The 19174-nt window shown below is 50.3% G+C and overlaps 10 non-coding genes across 10 annotated transcripts; 2 read left to right on the top strand and 8 right to left on the bottom strand.

Moving 5' to 3' along the window:
* Positions 1-1420: 1420 nt before the first annotated feature.
* LOC145723636 (small nucleolar RNA SNORD115) lies at positions 1421-1501 on the bottom strand. The gene has a single exon (XR_014148876.1). It is a non-coding gene; the product is annotated as a small nucleolar RNA SNORD115 (small nucleolar RNA).
* Positions 1502-3090: 1589 nt separating this feature from the next.
* Positions 3091-3171, bottom strand: LOC115939488 (small nucleolar RNA SNORD115). The gene has a single exon (XR_004074292.2). It is a non-coding gene; the product is annotated as a small nucleolar RNA SNORD115 (small nucleolar RNA).
* Positions 3172-4759: 1588 nt separating this feature from the next.
* On the bottom strand, positions 4760-4840 carry LOC115939496 (small nucleolar RNA SNORD115). Its single transcript, XR_004074300.1, has one exon. It is a non-coding gene; the product is annotated as a small nucleolar RNA SNORD115 (small nucleolar RNA).
* A 478-nt stretch (positions 4841-5318) lies between these two features.
* On the top strand, positions 5319-5399 carry LOC115939518 (small nucleolar RNA SNORD115). The gene has a single exon (XR_004074321.1). It is a non-coding gene; the product is annotated as a small nucleolar RNA SNORD115 (small nucleolar RNA).
* Positions 5400-6498: 1099 nt separating this feature from the next.
* Positions 6499-6579, bottom strand: LOC115939517 (small nucleolar RNA SNORD115). The gene has a single exon (XR_004074320.1). It is a non-coding gene; the product is annotated as a small nucleolar RNA SNORD115 (small nucleolar RNA).
* Positions 6580-8169: 1590 nt separating this feature from the next.
* Positions 8170-8250, bottom strand: LOC115939514 (small nucleolar RNA SNORD115). The gene has a single exon (XR_004074317.1). It is a non-coding gene; the product is annotated as a small nucleolar RNA SNORD115 (small nucleolar RNA).
* A 1600-nt stretch (positions 8251-9850) lies between these two features.
* On the bottom strand, positions 9851-9931 carry LOC115939489 (small nucleolar RNA SNORD115). Its single transcript, XR_004074293.1, has one exon. It is a non-coding gene; the product is annotated as a small nucleolar RNA SNORD115 (small nucleolar RNA).
* A 1591-nt stretch (positions 9932-11522) lies between these two features.
* On the bottom strand, positions 11523-11603 carry LOC115939483 (small nucleolar RNA SNORD115). The gene has a single exon (XR_004074287.1). It is a non-coding gene; the product is annotated as a small nucleolar RNA SNORD115 (small nucleolar RNA).
* A 3947-nt stretch (positions 11604-15550) lies between these two features.
* LOC115939522 (small nucleolar RNA SNORD115) lies at positions 15551-15631 on the bottom strand. The gene has a single exon (XR_004074323.1). It is a non-coding gene; the product is annotated as a small nucleolar RNA SNORD115 (small nucleolar RNA).
* Positions 15632-15969: 338 nt separating this feature from the next.
* LOC115939463 (U5 spliceosomal RNA) lies at positions 15970-16084 on the top strand. Its single transcript, XR_004074268.1, has one exon. It is a non-coding gene; the product is annotated as a U5 spliceosomal RNA (small nuclear RNA).
* The last annotated feature ends 3090 nt before the right edge of the window (positions 16085-19174 follow it).

The following is a 19174-nucleotide window of genomic DNA, read 5'->3' as shown; positions in this document are numbered from 1 at the left end:
AAGATCTTCAATTGGGGACACACTCTGGGGAGAGAGGGGTAGGCCAGCTCTCAAAACGCCCTGCTCCGGGGTACCTGCCCCTGTTGCCAAGAGCTGCCACTCCCAGAATCCTGGCAATGCGTGGCAAGGCATGAGGGTGCCCAGCACATGGCAGAGGAACGCAAGGAAGGGGTAGGCTACAGGAGCAGAGATGCCCATACCTGGACCCCGAAACAAAGGAGAGCGTGGCCCCCAAAGGAGCCAAGCTTTGCTGATGCTGGCCTCCAGGAGAAGGCCAGGCCCATAGGCTTCCTGAGACGTAGCACATGGTGGGCCCCCAGCCCAGCATGAAGGGTGTGTGCCCTGGTAGGTAGGGCCAGGCCCTTGCCCTCCCACCGTTGGCCATCTCTGTTACCTGGAGGTGGTCAGGTGCTCTCAAGGACACAGGGAACCACTGCCCCCAGGGCCCCCAGGCCAGAGGAATGGATGCTAGGCCAACAAAGTGTGCATGCAACCAAGACAGGCCATCCCCTGTCCTCTGTACAAGGGGGGTGTCTCCCTGCACCTGCTGGGCCTCTTCCCTGTGATCACTCCCTCAGGTCTAGAATACTGCCATGAGAGGCCCAGGCTCTCGCCTGTTGTGCCCAGGGACTCGAGATTTCCCTCCTAGGACCAGTGGGCCCTTCCTGTCTCAGCGGCCAAAGGGATCGGGGAGGGGAGCTCCCCAGCTGCCCCCTTGCGAGCCGAAGTATGCAAAGGAGCTCTGAGCTCTCCAGCCAGGGACACCTTACCAAGGGCCAGAGCTTCAGGAACAGCCCAGGGCCACGGGGGACAGTTACTAGTGTCCCCAAGGGGCCCACGTCCACCATCTGGATTGTCCCGTGGGGGACACCGTGAAGCAGCGAGGTCCCTCAGCTGAATGTGGGCTGAGAGCAGTGTCCCTGCACTTTCCGATCCTTGTCAGGGACCCTGACAACATTTAGCTTCCCCTGCATGTGGGATGTTCCAATGGCGGATCATCAAGGGAGAAGTCCACCATTTCTGGGCATCCAGGGCACCCGGCCTGATGCCCATGCAGCCACCTCCCAGACACGGGCCTTCTGAACCCACCATGAAGGCATTTGCAGCCTCCCTCCACACACAGGAGCTTCCACTCATGTGCCATGGTTGAGGCTGCACTGAGACCCTGGCCAGCATGGCCCGCTGAGAGACACAAAGAGACCAGGGTTAACAAGCAATGCCTCCCTGGGAGGCATCCTGGGAGGGGGAAGGAGTGGCCAGGCAAGGCTGAAGGCCTTAACCCCTTTGGGCCCCTGGAGGCCCACAGGCCACAGCCACAGGGGGAGCCTCGAGGGATCGGTCACCTCAAGCCCCAAGCTGCAGCATTCCCCAGGGCCCTGAGCATCCTGGGGATGCTGATCCAGGAATGGTCCCCTCCATTGGGCTTCAGCGTAATCCTATTAAGCATGATTTTTAGCTCATCATCTCTCTTTGGGACAATATGAGTTCTCATCATTGACCCAAGTAAGGCAGTGGTGATGTGGGCAGGCGCTCTCCCATCCCCCGAACCTGCTTACCGGAGTGCTTACTTAGAGCGTGATGCCCCGGATGAGCGGGGATGGGGGCAAGAGACGTTGGACTATTTGCAGGTGCAGGGCCTAGCAAGACTTGACCCTCAGACTAGGATCTTCATCTGGGACGGGATCTGGGGAGAGAGAGGTAGCCTTGGTGTCAAAACATCCTGCACTGAGGCACTGTCCCTGCAGCCAAGAGCTGACAGTCTGAAACCATGGCAGGACATGGGAAGGCTTAAGGCTGGCTGGCACATGTCAGGGGACCCCAAGGAAAGGGCAGACTACAGTAGCAGAGATGCCCATACCTGGACCCCAAAACAACAGAGGGTGTGGCCCCTGAAGGAACAGATTCTTACTAATGCTGCCCCCCAAGAAGGCCCAGCACACAGGCTTCCTGAGAGGTAGCACACTGTGGGGGCTGGAACCAGCATGAAGTGTGAGTACCCTGGTAGGTAGGGCCAAGCCCCTGCCCTCCCACGGGTTGGCCATCTGTGGCACCTGGAGCTGGGCAGGTGCCCTCAAGGACATGGGATCCATGGCCCCCAGGGTCCTTAAGCAGAGGAATGTATGCTGGGCCAACCACATGCACACAACAAAGGCGTGCTGCCCACTGCCCACCATGCAAGACAGCCCTCTCCCTGGACCTGCTGGGCCTCTTCTGGATCACTCCCTCAGGTCTAGAGTGTCACGACAATAGGCACAGGGCCATCGCCTGTTTTGCCCAGGGACTCGAGATTCCCCTCCAAGTCCTGGTAAGCCCTTCCTGCTTCAGTGGCCTAAGGGATCGTGGAGGGTGCTCCCCAGCTGCCCTGAGAGGGCCCAAGCTCCTTGAGAGTCGGTTGCATGCGACAGGAGCTCTGGGCTCCACTGCCCAGAGCACCTTGCCAAGGGCCGAGGCTTCAGGAACATCCCAGGGCTGAGGGGGACAGCCACCAGTGGCCCCAAGGGGCCAAAGTCCACCATCTGGATGGGAAATGGGGCACACCATGAAGCAGCAAAAGCCCTCAGCTGAACGTGGGTGGTGGCATCCCTGCACTTTCTGGTCCTTGTCAGGGATCCGGCCAACCTTTCACTTCCCCTGTGTGTGGGATGGCCCAAGGGGGGACCTTTAATGGAGAAACCCACCCTATCTGGACATCCAGCGTTCCCGGCTCGATGGCCATGCAGCCGCCTCCCAGACATGGGCCTCCTGAACCCACCCTGATGGCATCTGCCGCCTCCCTGCAAGCCCAGTGGCTTCCACTCACCTGCCATGGTTGAGGCCACATGGAGACCCTGGCCACCATGGCCCACTGAAAGACACAAGGGGACCAGGGTTGTTAAGCAATGGCTCCCTGGGAGGTGTCCTGGAGGGGGGAATGAGTCAGCAGGCAAGGCAGAAGGCCTGAGCACCTCTTTGGCACCTGGAGGCCCACAGTCACACCACACCCACAGCGGGGAGCCTCGAGGGAATGGTCGCTATAAGCTCCAAACAGCAGCTCTCCCCCAGGGCCCTGAGCATCCTCGGGATGCTGACACAGGGATGGTCCCCTCCATTGGGCCTCAGTGTAATCCTATTGAACATGATTTTTAGCTCATCATCTCTCTTCGAGACAATATGAGTTCTCATCACTGACCCAAGCAAGGCAGTAGCAATGCAGGCGGGCACTCTTCTGTCCTCCGAATACACTTACCAGGGGAGCTTACTGTAGAGTGGATTACCCTGGATGGTGCCGGGGAGGAGACACTGGGCCTCTTGCCAGGGCTGGGCCTAGGAAGATTTGGCCCTCAGGTCAGGATCCTCATCTGGGTACATGATCTGGGGAGAGAGGTTTAGGCCTGATGTCAAAACGCCATTCTCCAGGGCACCTACCACTGCAGCCAAGAGATGCCAGTCCCGAAATCCTGGTGCCGCATGACAAGGTGTGAGGCCAGCTGACACACATCCAGAACCGCAAGAAAGGGGCAGGCTACAGGAGCCAAGATGCCCATACCTGGATCCCAAAACAACAGAGAGTGTGGCCCCCGAGGGAGCCGAGGCTTGCTGAGGCTGCCCCCCAGGAGAAGGCTGGCACACAGGCTTTCTGAGAGGTAGCACAGTGTGGGACCAGGGCACGGTGTGCAAGGAGCTTGTCCTGGTAGGTAGGACCAAGGCCTCACCTTCCCACGGATTGGCCATCTGTGAGACCCGGAGCTGGGCAGGTGCCCTCGAGGACATGTGAAGCCATGGCCGCCATGTTCCCCAGGGTAGAGGAATGGATGTTGGGTGAAACACATGCATGCAACCAAGCATGCTGTGCACTGCCCACTGTACAGGGCGGGGGGCTCTCCCTGCCCCTGCTGAGACTCTTTCCCTGGATAACTCCTTTAAGTCTAGAGTGTCAGGGCGGGAGCCCCAGGGCCATTGCCTGTTGTGCCCAGGGACTTGAGATTCCCCTCCTAGACCCAGTGGGCCCTTGCTGTCTCGGCAGCTCGAGGGATCAGGTAGGGGAGCTCCCAGCTGCCCCGAGGGGACCCAAACCCCTGGAGTCAGGTGCATGCGACAGGAACTCTGGGCTCTTCTGCCCAGGGCACCTTGCCAAGTGCCAGGGCTTCAGGAACAGCCGAGGGCTGAGGGGAGAGCCACCAGTGGTCCCACGGGGCCCACGTCCACCATCTGGATGGGCACATGGGGCACACCATGAAGCAGCAAGATCCCTTAGCTGAACTGGGTGACGGTGGCGTCCCTGCACTTTCCGGTCCTTGTAAGGGACCTGGCCCATCTTTCGCTTCCCCTGCATGTGGGATGGCCCAAGGGCAGACCATCAAGGGGGAAGTCCACCCTCTCTGGACATCCAGGGTTCCTAGCCCTATTCCCATGCAGCCGCCACCCAGACACGGGCCTCATGAACCCACCCCAGCAACGTCTGCGGCCTCCCTCCAAGCACACTTGATTCCACTCACCTACCATGGTTGTGGCCATGCCGAGACACTGGCCACCACAGCTCATGAAAGACAAGATCAGGGTTGAAAAGCAATGGCTCTTCGGAAGGCATCCCTGGACTAAGAATGGGTCAGCAGGCAAGGCCAAATGCTTGATCCTCTCGTGGGCACCTGGAGGCCCACAGTCAGTTCATAGCCACAGTGGGGAGCCTTGAGGGATCGGTCACCTCAAACCCCAATCTGCAGCACTTGCCCAAGGCCCCAAGTATCCTCGGGATGTTGACCACGGCATGATCCCCTCCACTGGGCCTCAGCATAATCCTATTGAGCATGATTTTTAGGTCATCATCTCTCTTCGAGACAATATGAGTTCTCATCATTGATCCAAGGAAGGCACTGGCAACACAGGCAGGAGCTCTCCCATCCCCCGAACCTGCTTACCGGTGGTGCTTGCTGAAGTGGGGTATGCCTGGGGGGAGGGGTGGGGGCATGAGTCGTTGGGCATCTTGCAGTGGCTGAGCCTAGCAAGATTTGGCCCTCAGAGCAGGATCTTTGTCTGGGGCCAGGATCTGTGGAGAGAGAGGTAGGCAAGGTGTCAAAATGCAGTGCTCCAGGGCACCTGCCATTGTAGCCAAGAGCTGCCAGTCTGGAAAGCCTGGCACTGTGTGGCAAAGCGTGAGGCAGCCGGCATATGGTGGGGGACAGCATGGAAGGGGCAGGCTACAAGAGCAGTAATGCCCATGCCTGGATCCCTAAACAACAAAGAGCATGGCCCCCGTGAGAGCCGAGCCTTTCTGATGCTGCCCTCCCAGAAGCCCCACAGGCTTCCCAAGAGCTCCCGCCTGTGTCGCCAGTGCCTTCGTTGGATCAATGATGAGAACTCATATTGTCTCGAAGAGAGATGATGACCTAAAAATCATGCTCAATAGGATTACGCTGTGGACATGAGGCCAGGCATGAAGGGTGCGTACCCAGGTAGGTAGGGTCAGGCCCTCGCCTTCCCATGGATTGGCCATCTGTGGACCTGGAGCTGAGCAGGCGCCCTCGAGGACACAGGGAGCCATTGCCCCATGGCTCCCAGGGCAGAGGAATGGATGCCAGGACATCTGCGTGCATGCTACCAAGGCATGCCACCCATTGCCCCCCGTGTAGGGGGCCCTCTCCTGGCACCTGCTGGGCTTCTTCCCCAGGATCACTCCCTCAGGTCTAGAGTGCCGCGCTGAGAGGCCCATGCCATTGCCTGTTTTGCCCAGGGACTCGATATTCCCTTCCTAGGCCCAACAGGCCCTTTCTGTCTTGGCGGTCCAATAGATTGGGTAGAGGATCTTCCCAGATGCCCCCGGGGCCCCAAGATCCCTGGGAGTCGGGTGCGTGCTACAGGAGCTCTGGGCTCTCTCTCCCGGGGCAACTTGCCAAGGGCCTGGGCTTCAAGAACAGCCCAGGGCCAAAGGGGACACGGACCATTGGCCCCAAGGGGCCCACGTCCACCATCTGGACAGGCCCATGGGGCACACCATGAAGCAGCAAGAGCCCTCAGCTGAACGTGGGCTGACTATGGCTTCCCTGCACTTTCCGGTCCTTGTCAGGGACCCGGCCAAACTTCCACTTCCCCTGCATGTGGGATGGCACAAAGATGGAACTCCACCCTCTCTGGACATCTAGGGCTCCCGGCCTGATGCCCATGTGGCCGCCACCCAGACAGTGGACTCACCAACCCACCCTGATGGCATCTGCAGCCTCCCTCCAAGTCCAGTGGCTTCCACTCACCAGCCATGGTTGAGGCCACACCGAGTCCCTGGCCACCACCACCCGCTGAAAGAAACAAGGAGACCAGGGTTGCTAAACAATGGCTCCCCTGGAGGCGTCCTGTGAGGTGAATGGATCGGCAGGCAAGGCCGAAGTCCTGAGCCCCTCTTGGGCACGTGTAGGTCCACAGTCACGGCAGGGAGCCTCGAGGGATCAGTCGCCTCAAGCCCCAAACTGCAGTGTTCCCCCAGGACCCCGAGCATCCTCGGGATGCTGACCCCAGGATGTCCCCTCCATTGGGCCTCAGCATAATCATATTGAGCATGATATTGAGGTCATCATCTCTCTTTGAGACAATATGAGTTCTCACCATTGACCCAAGCATGGCAGTCGTTATGCAGGCAGGTGCTCTCCCGTCCCCCGAACCTGCTTACCAGGGGTGCTTACTGTACAGTGGGATGCCCCTGGGGGGTGGGGCAGAGGCACAAGATGTTGCGTTTCTTGCCGTGTCTGGGCCTAGCAAGACTTGGCCCTCAGGGCGGGATCTTTGTCTGGGGACATGATCTGGGGAGAGAGGGGTAGGCCAGGTGTCAAAATGCCCTTCTCTAGGGCACTTGCCCCTTCAGCCAAGAGCTGCCAGTCCTGAAAGCTTGGTGCCACGTGGCAAGGTGTGAGGTCAGTGGGCACATGGGGGGGACCGCAAGGAAGGGACAGGCTACAGGAGCAGAGATGCTCTTACTTGGACCCTGAAACAACAGAGAGCATGGCCCCGAGGGAGCTGAGCCTTGCTGAGGCTGCCCCCCAAAAGGCCCGGTACACACGCTTCCCAAGAGGTAGCATGCTGTGGGCACAAGGCCCGGCATGCAGGGTACATACCCTGGTAGGTAGGGCCAGGCCCTTGCCCTCCCACGTATTTGCCATCTGTGACACTCAGAGCTGGGCAGGTGCCCTCGAAGACAAGGGGAGCCACAGCCCCCAGAGCCCCCAGGGCAGAGCAAAGGATGCCGGGCCAACCACCTGCACACAACCAAGGCATGCCGCCCACTGCCCACCATGCAAGGGGGCCCTCTCCTGCACCTGCTTAGCCTCTTCCTGGGATCATTCCCTCAGGTCTAGAGTGCCATGGCAAGAGGCCCAAAGCCATCTCCTGTTTGCCCAGGGTCTCAAGATTCCCTTCCTAGGCCTGTTGGGCTCTTCCTGTCTCGGTGGCCCAGGGATTGGGGTGGGAAGCTCCCAGCTGCCCGAGTGGGCTCAAGCTCCTTGGAGTCGGGTGCATGCCACAGGAGCTCTTGGCTTCCTGCCTGGGGCATCCTGCCAAGGGCCTGGGCTTCAGGGACAGCCCAGGGCCAAAGGGGACAGAAGCAAGTGGCCCCAAGGGGCCCATGTCCACCATCTGGAGGGGCCCATGCAGCACACCATGAAGCAGCAAGAGCCCTCAGTTGAACGTGGGCTGTCGGTGTCCTTGCACTTTCCGGTCCTTGTCAGGGACCCAGCCAAACATTCCCTTCCCCTGCAAGTAGGATGGCCAAAGGGCAGGATTTCAAGGGGGAAGTCCACCCTCTCCGGACATCCAGGGTCCCCTACCCAATGCCCATGCGGCAGCCACCCAGACATGGGCCTCCCAAACCCACTCTAATGGCATCTGCGGCCTCACTACAAACCCAGTGACTTCCACTCACCTTCTATGGTTGAGGCTGTGCCGAGACCCTGGCCACCATGGCCTGCTGGAAAACACAAGGAGACCAGGGTTGCTAAGCAATGGCTTCCTGGGAGGCGTCCTGGGAGGGGGAATGGTTCAGCAGGCAAGGCCGAACACCTGAGCCCCTCTTGGGCACCTGGAGACCCACAGTCAGACCACAGCCACAGCAGAGAGCCTCAAGAGATTGGTCGCCTCAAGCCCCAAACTGTGGTGCTCCCCCAGGGCCCCGAGCATCCTCAGGATGCTAATCCCGGGATGGTCCCCTCCATTGGGCCTCAGCATAATCCTATTGAGCATGATATTGAGGTCATCACCTCTCTTCGAGACAATATGAGTTCTCATCTTTGACCCATGCAAGGCAGTGGTGACACTGTCAGGCACTCTCCCATCCCCTGAACCTGCTTAAAGGGTGCTTACTGTAGAGCGGGATACTCTGGAAGGGGGTTGCGGGTGTACAAGACACTGGGCCTCTTGCTGTGGCTGGGCCTAGCAAGACTTGGCCCTCAGGGCAGGATCTTCGTCTAGAGACGGGATCTGTGGAGAGAGGGGCAGCCCAGCTTTCAAAATGCCCTGACTTGAGTCACCTGCCCTTAGTCAAGAGCTGCCACTCCCGAACACCTGGCGCCCCGTGGCAAGGCCTGAGGCCAGCCGGCACACAGCAGGAGACTGCAAACAAGGGGTAGGCTACCGGAGCAGAGAGGCCCATACCTGGACCTGAAACAATGGAGACCGTGGCCCTAGAGGGAGCCGAGCCTTGCTGATGCTGCCCCCCAGGAGAAGGCCTGGCACACAGGCTTCCAGAGATGTAGCACCCTGTGGGCGTGGGACCTGGCATGAAGTGTGCTTGCCCTGGTAGGTAGGGCCAGACCCTCGCCCTCCCACTGATTGGCCATCTGTGGCACCCAGAGCTGGGCTGGTTCCCTCGAGGACACAGGGAGCCATGGCCGCCAGGACTCCCAGGGCAGAGGAATGGATGCTGGGCCAACTGCGTGCATGCAATCAAGGCATGCCACCCATTGTCCGCCATGCAGGGGGGCCCTCTCCTGGTACATGCTGGGCCTATTCCCCGGGATCACTCCCAGAGGCCTAGAGTGCCACCGTGAGAGGCCCAGGACCATCGCCTCTTGCGCCCAGGGACTTGAGATTCCCCTCCTAGGCCTGGTGGGCCCTTCGTGTCTCGGCAGCCCAAGGGATCAGGGAGGGGAATTCCCCAGCTGCCCCAAGGGGACCCAAGCTCCTTCGGAGTCAGGTGCATGCGACAGGAGCTCTGGGCTCTCTCGCCATGGGCACCTTGCCAAGGGCCTGGGTTTCAGGAACAGCCCAGGGCTGAGGGGGACAGCCGCTAGTGGCCCCAAGGTGCCCACATCCTCCAACTGGATGGGTTCATGGGGCACACAATGAAGCAGCAAGAGCCCTCAGCTGAACATGGGCTGACGGCGGTGTCACTGCACTTTCCGGTCCTTGTCAGGGACCCAGCCAACCTTTCACTTCCCCTGCACATGGGATGTCCCAAGGGTGGACCTTTAAGGGGTAAGTCCACCCTCTCCGGACTTCCAGGGCCCCTGGTCCGATGCCCACGTGGCCGCCTCCCAGACATGGGCTTCCCTAACCCACCACGATGGTGTCCGTGGCCTCCCTCCAAGCCCAGTGGCTTCCACTCACCTGCCATGGTTGAGGCTGCACCGAGACCCTAGACACCATGGCCCACTGAAAGACACAAGGAGACCAGGGTTGCTAAGCAATGGCTCCCTGGGCGGCATCCTGGTAGGGGGAATGAGTCGGCAGGCAAGGCCAAAGGCCTGAGCACCTTTGGGCACCTGGAGGCCCACAGTCAGACCATAGCCACAGCGGGGAACTCCAAGCGATCAGTCACCTCAAGCCCCAAACTGTGGCGCTCCCCCAGGGCCCCGAGCATTGTCGGGATGCTGACCCGGGGATGGTTCCCTCCTCTGGGCCTCAGCGTAATCCTATTGAGCATAATTTTTAGGTCATCATCTCTCTTCAAGACAATATGAGTTCTCATCATTGACCCAAGCAAAGCATTGGTGCCTGGGCAGGCACTCCCCATCCCCCAAACCTACTTACCAGGGGTGCTTACTGTAGAGCAGGATGCCCCGTTGGGGTATGTTGGCACCTGACATTGGGCCTCTTGCTAGGGCTGGGCCTAGCAAGACTTTGCTCTCAGAGTGGGATCTTCGTCTGGGTACAGGATCTGGGGAGAGAGGGGTAGGCCAGCTGTCAGAATGCCCTGCTCTGGGGCACCTGCCCCTGTGGCCGAGAGCTGCCAGTCCCAAAAGCCTGGCACCACGTGGCAAGGCCTGAGGCTGGCTGGCACACGGTGGGATCCGCAAATAAGGGGCAGGCTACAGGCTATAGCTGTCCATATCTGGACCCCAAAACAATGGAGAGTGTGGCCCCCCAGGGGAGCTGAGCCTTGCTGATGCTGCCCCCCAGAATTCCCGGCACACAGGCTCCCGAGACTTAACATGTGTGGTCACAGGGCCCAGCATGAAGGGGGTGTGCCCTGGTAGGTAGGGCCAGGCATTCGCCCTCCCACCAATTGGCCATCTGTGGCATCCGCTGCTGGGCAGATGCCCTTGAGCACATGAGGAGCCACGGTCTCCAGGGCCCCCAAGGCAGAGGAATAGATGCTGGGCCAACTGCATGCATGCAACAAAGGCATGCTGCCCACTGCCCACCATGCAGGGGGGATCTCTCCCTGCACCTGTTGGGCATCTTCCCTGTGATCACTCCCTCAGGTCTAGAGTGCTGCCGCAAGAGACCCAGGGCCATCGCCTCTTGCCTGCAGGGACTTGAGATTCCCCTCCTAGGCCTGGTGGGGCCTTCCTGTCTCAATGGCCAAAGGGATCAGGGAGGGGAATTCCCCAGCTGCCCCAAGGGGCCCCAAGCTCCTTGGGAGTCAATGCATGAACAGGAGCTCTGGGATCTCCTGCCCGGGGCAACTGGCCAAGTCCCGGGGCTTCAGGAACAGCCCAGGGCTATGGGAGATAACTGCCTGTGGCCCCAAGGGGTCCACGTCCACCATCTGGATGGGCCCATGGGGTACACCGTGAAGCAGCATGAGCCCTGAGCTGAACATGGGCTCACCGCAGCATCCCTGCACTTTCCGTTCCTTGTCAGGGACCTGGCCAAACTTTCGCTTCCCCTGCACCTTGGATGGCCCAAGGGCGGACCTTCAAGTGGTAAGCCCACCCTCTCCAGACATCCAGGGCTCCCGACCCAATGACCATGCGGCCTCCACCCAGACACGGGCCTCCCGAATCCACTCCAATGGCGTCTGTGGCCTCCCTCCAAACCCAGTGGCTTCCACTCACATGCTATGATTGAGGCTGTGCTGAGACCCTGGTCACCATTGCCCACTGAAAGACACAAGGAGCCCAGGGTTGCTAAGCAATGGCTCCCCGGGAGTTGTCCTGGGGGGGAATGTGTTGGCAGGAAAGGCTGAAGGCCTGAGCCCCTCTTAGGCACCTGGAGACCCACAGTCAGTCCACAGCCACAGTGGGGAGCCTCAAGGGATTGGTCGCCTCAAGCCCCAAACTTCAGTGCTCCCCCATCACCCTAAGCATTCTCGGGATGCTGACCCCAGAATGGTCCCCTCCATTGGGACTCAGCGTAATCTTATTGAGCATGATTTTTAGGTCATCATCTCTCTTCAGGACAATATGAGTTCTCATCATTGACCCAAGCAAGGCACTGGTGATATGGGCGGGTGCTATCCATCCCCCAAACCTGCTTACCAGGGTTGCTTACTGTAGATTGGGATGACCTGGAGGTGGTGCAAGAGCTTGAGACATTGGGCCTCTTGCCGGGGCTGGGCCTAGCAAGACTTGGCCCTCAGGGCGGGATCTTCATCTGGGGATGGCATCTGGGGAGAGAGGGGTAGGCCAGCTGTCAAAACGCCCTGCTCCTTGGCACCTGCCCCTGCCCCCACAAGCTGCCAGTCTTCAGATCTGTGTTTTTAACCTTGGATTTGTGATTGAAGCATAGCATTCCTGAAAATCTGTGCCTTTTCTTTGATCCCATATGAATGGAACATTTGGTCTCCAAGAGATTTTGAGTATTGTTAATGTTCACCCCCACCCCCGACCGTGTGGAAAGCCAGGCACACAGGGTTCCTGAAGTTTATATTTTTCGGCCATGATTTACTGGGTTTTTGTTTGGGAGCCCCAGTTGGTGTGGCCCAGTCTTGGAAGCTGCGTGGAATAAGCCCCTTGTGGCATTCAAGGTTGTACCATGTTTCGTTTTGAACAGGGTTTGATAGGGCATGGAGCACCATGGAAGATCTCCCTTGCCACATTGTCCAAGCAGAATGCCGGGCTTACTACAGAGCATGATGCCCATGCACACACGATTTTGGGCCTCTTCTTGGAGCTCGGTGGTGTTGCATTTGTGTGGGTATGTTGCTTTTCTTCCTTTTCAGAAGTAATCTGTTTAATGAGAAGTAGGATATTTGTCAGAACAACCTTTCCATCTGTGTTATTTTTTGTGTTCTTTTTCTTTATATCTGTATAAACCATTTAATACATGAATATGTTCATAATAAGTGAACCAATGGATGTATAATTATAGTGTATTGGCAAATCCATACATATCTACTTTCTTAAAAACATTGTAAATTGGTCCCTAGTCTTCGTTTATGTTTCTATCTCTATTATCTATCATCTATCATTTATCTATCTATCTACCTATCTATCCTCTATCTACTATCTATCTATCTATCTATCTATCTATCTATCTATCTATCTATCATCTATCTATCCATCCATCTATCTGTTCTGTCACAAGTAGGCCTAGCTGTTCTGATTCATTATTTAAACTCTCTGCATTTTCAATAATTTTACTTTTTAGGCTCATTTATTTTTGGCTTCAATTTCATTTTCTTAGTACAATAATTTAATATATTTCAGGAACTCTCATGAAGTGTCAATGTGATTTTATATGGAATTGTTTTTCAGTAAAACATATTTCCCATCATTAAAAGATACTTGTTCCTTATGATCAAGGCAACTTTCAGTCTGTTTTTCAAAAGTCATGGGTTTTTTTTTATGTTTTCCTTCTATATTCTGCTAATAGCATTTAAATTGTGATTCATATACTCCATCATCCTGGTGTAAGGTGAGCCTATGTGATCAAAGGAACATGAAGTCATGAGGGAGTTCCTTTCATATTTTGAAGAATTTCCTATTTATTTCTACAAAAGTACCTTTGAAATAGTTTTTGTATTCCTGATTGTTTCATTCTTTAAGACATAGATTTATATTCCAAGTACTTTGAACACCAGTGTCCTTATTGGGTAAAACTTATTTGGTCAGAGTTCCCATCATGAACAACTGGCAATACCAATAGCTCACAAATTTTTTGCTTATTTTCATTTAAATTCAATTAGTCAACATATAGTACATATATATATATATATAGTACATATATATATATAATTTCTTAAATTGTCATAAGAAGTTTTGTCAATCCACCAGAGTCACAAGTAAGCTATATGAATTCTTTTCAGTGTCCTCCAACTAAGATCCATGGGATGAATTTTCGCATCTCAGCCTCTGACCACCATGGATGTCAAACTTTTCTAGAAGAAGTGGTCTGAGACTCAAATGCAGACTCTCACTGTTGTCATCTCTGAAGTGTATTTGATATATTTCCTCAACCTGGACACATACTGACTTGTGTCATGTTTCCCAGTGGCCATGAAGGACAGATATCCTCCACTGCCATCTTACACATTTCTTTAAAAATAACAAAGTTATGCTTTCCAGAGATTCTATCATGTCAGGATGACACAGGATGAAATCAATCCTCTATTATTTAGTTTTCCAAAAGGAGTCAAACATATTTATTGCCTTTACATGGGCTTACTCTTCTGCCCTAGCTTTTTTGTGTCCTGTATCTATGATCAAATGCATCAACTCACCTCATATTATGACAACCACTGCTTGAATGTTCAACTGAAGACACAATGAGGGAAAAAGAGGTATGGAATTGTTCCAAATGAAGGCTCCTTTGGGGAAACATGGATCATGTAATAAAGCCTAAAATATTAACATTTGTTAGGTACATGGAATCTTATAGACATTGTATAGCACAAAGGATTGCCTTGAGGTTATCTCAAGTCTGAAATTCTATGATTTCCCCAGTGATAATGCATAAAACAATGAATGAATGAATAAAAAAGAAATTTGTAAATTAATCAATTAATACCTGAAGAATAAATATAAATTTACCTTATGAAAATGCTAAGCACCATTCATTCACCATAAAGGAGAAGTCCTTGTTTACAAACAAGCTTCTAGATTGGAAAAGCAGTCATGATGTGTCTGGTAAAATCAAGTTCCCTATGGTCCATTTTTTGTTTACACAGCAATAGTGGTATGTGGATAATTGGGCTTGGCTATTGGCCATGAATACCCATAAAATGACCTTGTAAAATTATGTAGAATTAGTTTTATGGAGTCTTGAAAATGTGTTCACTACCCATCACTGAGGCAAAACTTTGCATGAGGTTTTTTAGGTCATGGCCTAAAATACATTCTTTTTGTTCAGACTCCTCTTCCATGTTCTTGCTAACATCTTCCAATCAGCACTGCAAAAATTTTTCTTTGTAATATATATATTTATTTCTGTACTTTGGGCAAACAAGACCTCATGATGTAGCTGATACTATGGCTCCAAAATCTCAACATCATATTTATATAAGTACTTACAAAATTGTTTTTTTTTTTCCTTTATGGTGCCATTTCTAAAGGATCTGTGTCTTGAGAAGAAGAACTTCAAATGTGAAGCTAGTGTTGTTCCATTTGGCAAAGCTAAACAGATTAAGGTGCCAATTAGGAAAAACTGGCATCACCAATAACCCACGATTCCTTACACTGATATTTTAAAGACCTAATAATCCTCAGGGGCCATGATGTAGTTATCTGAATACCCAAGTGTCTTTTAGCCAAGACCGACTGGCAGATTAATTCTTGCCTTTCACTCTCTGGATGCCATGGACATGATCCTTCCTTAGAGGAATTTGTTTTGAGGATCTGATGATGATCCCAGCAGTTATTATCCCTTCAGTATATTAGAGTTAATTTTCAACCTCTGCACAGATAGATGGTAATGTTTCCTGAGGGGGTGCGGCTGGGTAGTGAAGGAAATATTTCCTCTATTTGGAGTGTGATCCATTTCAGGTATAATTAAAATGTTTCCAGCGATGCTATCCCAGTTGCCTGACTCCCAGACAGAAATCAAACATCTACAACACTTAGCTTTCTGAAAGTAGTCACTTATTTATCTTCTTAAGTCAGACCTCTTATATAGTCTAATTTTCTGTGTCACCTATATCTATGATCAAACACATCTACTCACTTTGAATTTTAATGCAACAGCAAAATTCTTTCCAGAACTTCCAACTGAATAACATGATGAGAAAAATATAGCTAAGGACTAGCCTTGAGGATGGCCCTCTGTGACTAAATATGGCTCACCAAATATAGCCTAAACTTGAGGATGTGTTGTTATCATGAAACCTATAGAGAAGTTTCCCTGAATGGACTTGTTGCTTGAAGACCCAAAACCCATTTCTCTAGAAGGGAAATATGGTTCTTCAACCTTTTGCTTTAGCATTACTGACTACAATGGGCCTCAGCATAAAATTTCTGAACATGATTTTTAGGTCATCACTTCTCTAGAAGATAATATGAGTTCTCATCTTTGATCCAACTACAGCATTACCTGCAAAATTACACACTTTGACCTATGCTCATCAGAGATAGATTTTGCAATTTGTGATGCCAAAATAGACATGACTTTTGCCATATACCATCATGAGCACTTGGCTGACATAGGTTAATTCTGTGGCAACAAACAGCGCACTTTTTTTAGAGTCATTTGTTGTAAGTTGTAAGACAGATTACAAAATGTTTTACTACATCTCTCATGGACTCACAATTTATCCATACTCTATGTTAAGCAATTATTATGATCATTTCTTGGAAAAAAATTACTTCTTACAGAGTTGATGCAGCTTTCATTCACAAGCAGAAAAAGGACATTATAATACTCTGGTTTCTCTTCAGATCATATAAATCTTTCGCCTTTTACTACAGATTTCCATGGAGAGGAACAGTTGTGAGTTTTTACTCAATTTTTTGAGGCCTCTTTGAACGAGGCTTTTTCAAAGAAAAAAAAAAAGAAAAAGGACATTATATACAGGTTTCTTAAGTTTGGATAAACATTCAGGTGGTGTTTGCAGACATGGGAGACTTTCTTTGGTCAATCTTATTGTATCTAGTCAAGAAGTCATGTCACGGTATTTGTCATGGTTCATTGCATATAAACTCAAATAAATCTTACTCTTTCAGCCATATGAAACTCTGGATCTAGAAATCAGATGTCAGGACACTTGAAATTGTGGTCACTTTATGAATCCTTTGTAACCATAAAAGAAGTTTTCATATCATGGCCAATAAGCTGTTGTAGTATGTTGTAAGTCCTCTTCAATGTCTTACAGTCTTGACAAAAACAGAACAAAGGAAAATACAATAATTAGTGTAAATATGTATACTTGCATATTTTGACCAAAGAAACGCACAAAATGGAGTAGGAACCATAGCTATGAAAAATTCTCATATACTTTCAATAAACTTTAAAAAGTAATGTTTTCTAAAAATGAGGGTTCTAGAGGGGAGGGGGATGGGAGGATGGGTTAGCCTGGTGATGGGTATTGAAGAGGGTACATTCTGCATGGAGCACTGGGTGTTATGCACAAACAATGAATCATGGAACACTACATCAAAAACTAATGATGTAATGTATGGTGATTAACATAACAATAAAAAAATTTTAAAAAGTAATGTTTTCTCACTCATCATCAGGAAAATACAAATCAAAACCACACACAGATCAGAATGGCTAAAATTAACAATACAGGAAACAACAAATGTTGGTGAGGAAAAGGCAAATACCATATAATTTCACTCATATATGGAATGTAAGAAACAAAACAGATGAACACAGGAGAAGGGGAAAAAGAGAAGGAAGCAAACCATGAGAGACTCTTAACTATAGAGAACAACTGAGGGTTGTTGGAGGGGAGTGGGTGGGGGATAGGGTAATTGGGTGATGGGCATTAAGGAGGGCACTTGATGTAATAAACCCTGGGTGTTATATGCTACCAATGACTCACTAAATTCTACCCCTGAAATTAATACTACACTATACGTGAACTAACTTGAATTTAAATAGAATATTGTAAAAAATAAAAATCAAAAATAAAATCATAAGGGCAAGATAATTAAGAAAAAATTAAGAAATCAGCTTATCTCTCCTATTAGAGGAACTTACTCTTCAGCTTTCATATTATTATAAGTAACTAAAGAATTTATCCTTAAAGTGCTTAATGAGAATTAAAGCCTGCTCAATTATACGTGTTGGTCTCACATGTGAAACATGCATCCACTTAGGTTTCTCCTTTACCTTAATGGTAGTGTGTTTATCAACATCGTCTGGTATCTGGTAGGACTCCATTTAATGGATGACCATCAGTCTGTCAGTGTAACACTTTAATAGAGACCAGGTCTCCTGTTCAATGATGATAACACATCTCAGGGAGATTTTTTTCAGCACCTGGTCACATGATGGCATAATTAGCCCAAGGAAACCCACAAACTCATTAAGTGTTATATACGATCATGACTGTTTTTTTTAAATCACATAATAAGGTAGGCTTAAACCCTAAATTTATAGATTTTCCAAACTCAAAGAAAGAAATACCATGCTTACAACAGAGAGTTAATATTATTTTTAATAAAAACAGTTGTAAGGCTTTGGGTTAGTGTGAGACATTGGCTTGATACAATTTAGTCCAATAATTGCTTAGGATATGGTTTATTCATTCTACTTGTCCTGAAGTTTGGAGATGATTGCAAGTAGCCAAATTTTGAATACTTGTAGGATATTACAAAGCTCCTGAATTGCCACAAATATAAAATGACCACCGGGTGATGGGTATTAAGGAGGGCATGTGAGGTGATGAGCACTGGGTGTTATACACAACTAATGAATCGTTGGACACTACATCAAAAACTAATGATGTACTATATGTTGGCTAATTGAACATAATAAAAAATAAATAAAATAAAATAAAATGACTTCTTATGGAATTCTTCATGTTTAGGAATTCTAAAAGTTTAGATGATATAATTTAGTAAGGCACTGTTCACAATTTGAGTATCAGCTTTAGCCTACAGACACATTTGTGGCCATACGGACATTATATATAACATTACTAAAAATATTTAATACCTTTGAAAGTTGGAGTCTCAGTTAAGTCCAATTGTCATCATACTCCAGGTAACATTGGCCTTAGACTTATCTTATGTGTTCTCTATAAAGAACTTTTCTGACAAACAGCACATCTTTGCATTATTTCTTGAATTATTTAACCCAATACAAGCATTACAAGATTCCAAAATTTTCAATATATTCCTTCTGTATGAATGAGTTGGTTGATTTTATGAAAAAGCCACCCATATATATGATTGAGGTAAAAGAAAAGTCCTATAATGTAATTCCCATTTTTCTATGGTATTCTTCTTAGCTCCTCTTGAATTCTAATTTTCTAATTCTTAGAGAGTTAGATGTTTCCAAAGTTATCATTCAGAGCTCCTGGATATGAGTAATAGGCATTTCATTTTACCAGTCCAAAACTTAGTATACCTCTTTTCATAGCTTACTCTAAAAATTCCTTTTTAAAAAAATATTTTATCCTGTTTTCAAATATAAGTTTTAAAATAAATAATATAAATATTTTAGAGAATTTTCAATGATCCTAATAAATCAGTAATTAATTTCCCATGTAATATTTTAATTGCTGTCAATGTTGAAAAGCCTTTATTCTTTCAAAGTTGGATGGTTGCACAATAGGCCACAAACAATATTTATTAACAATACAAATATTTACGTTAACACTGAAGGCTAGGGGCCCCTGGGTGGCTCAGTCATTAAGCGTCTGCCTTCAGCTCAGGTCATGATCCCAGGGTCCTGGGATTGAGCCCCGCATTGGGCTCCCTGATCAGCTGGAAGCCTGCTTCTCCCTTTCCCACTCCCCCTGTTTGTATTTCCTCTCTCACTGTCAAATAAATAAAATTTAAAAAAAGACTGAAGGCTAATCTATAGTGACATCCGCAATGTCAGAATAGGAGGTCTCTGGCCCTAATTCCCTCACAGAAAAATCAGTTTAGCAAATATACAACAAAAATGC

This window comes from Leptonychotes weddellii, chromosome 9 (assembly GCF_054177405.1).
Source record: "Leptonychotes weddellii isolate Sample4059 chromosome 9, ASM5417740v2, whole genome shotgun sequence".
NCBI lineage: Eukaryota > Metazoa > Chordata > Mammalia > Carnivora > Phocidae > Leptonychotes > Leptonychotes weddellii.
Note: the sequence above shows the minus strand (reverse complement) of the source record. Positions and strands in the feature narration are given on the sequence as shown.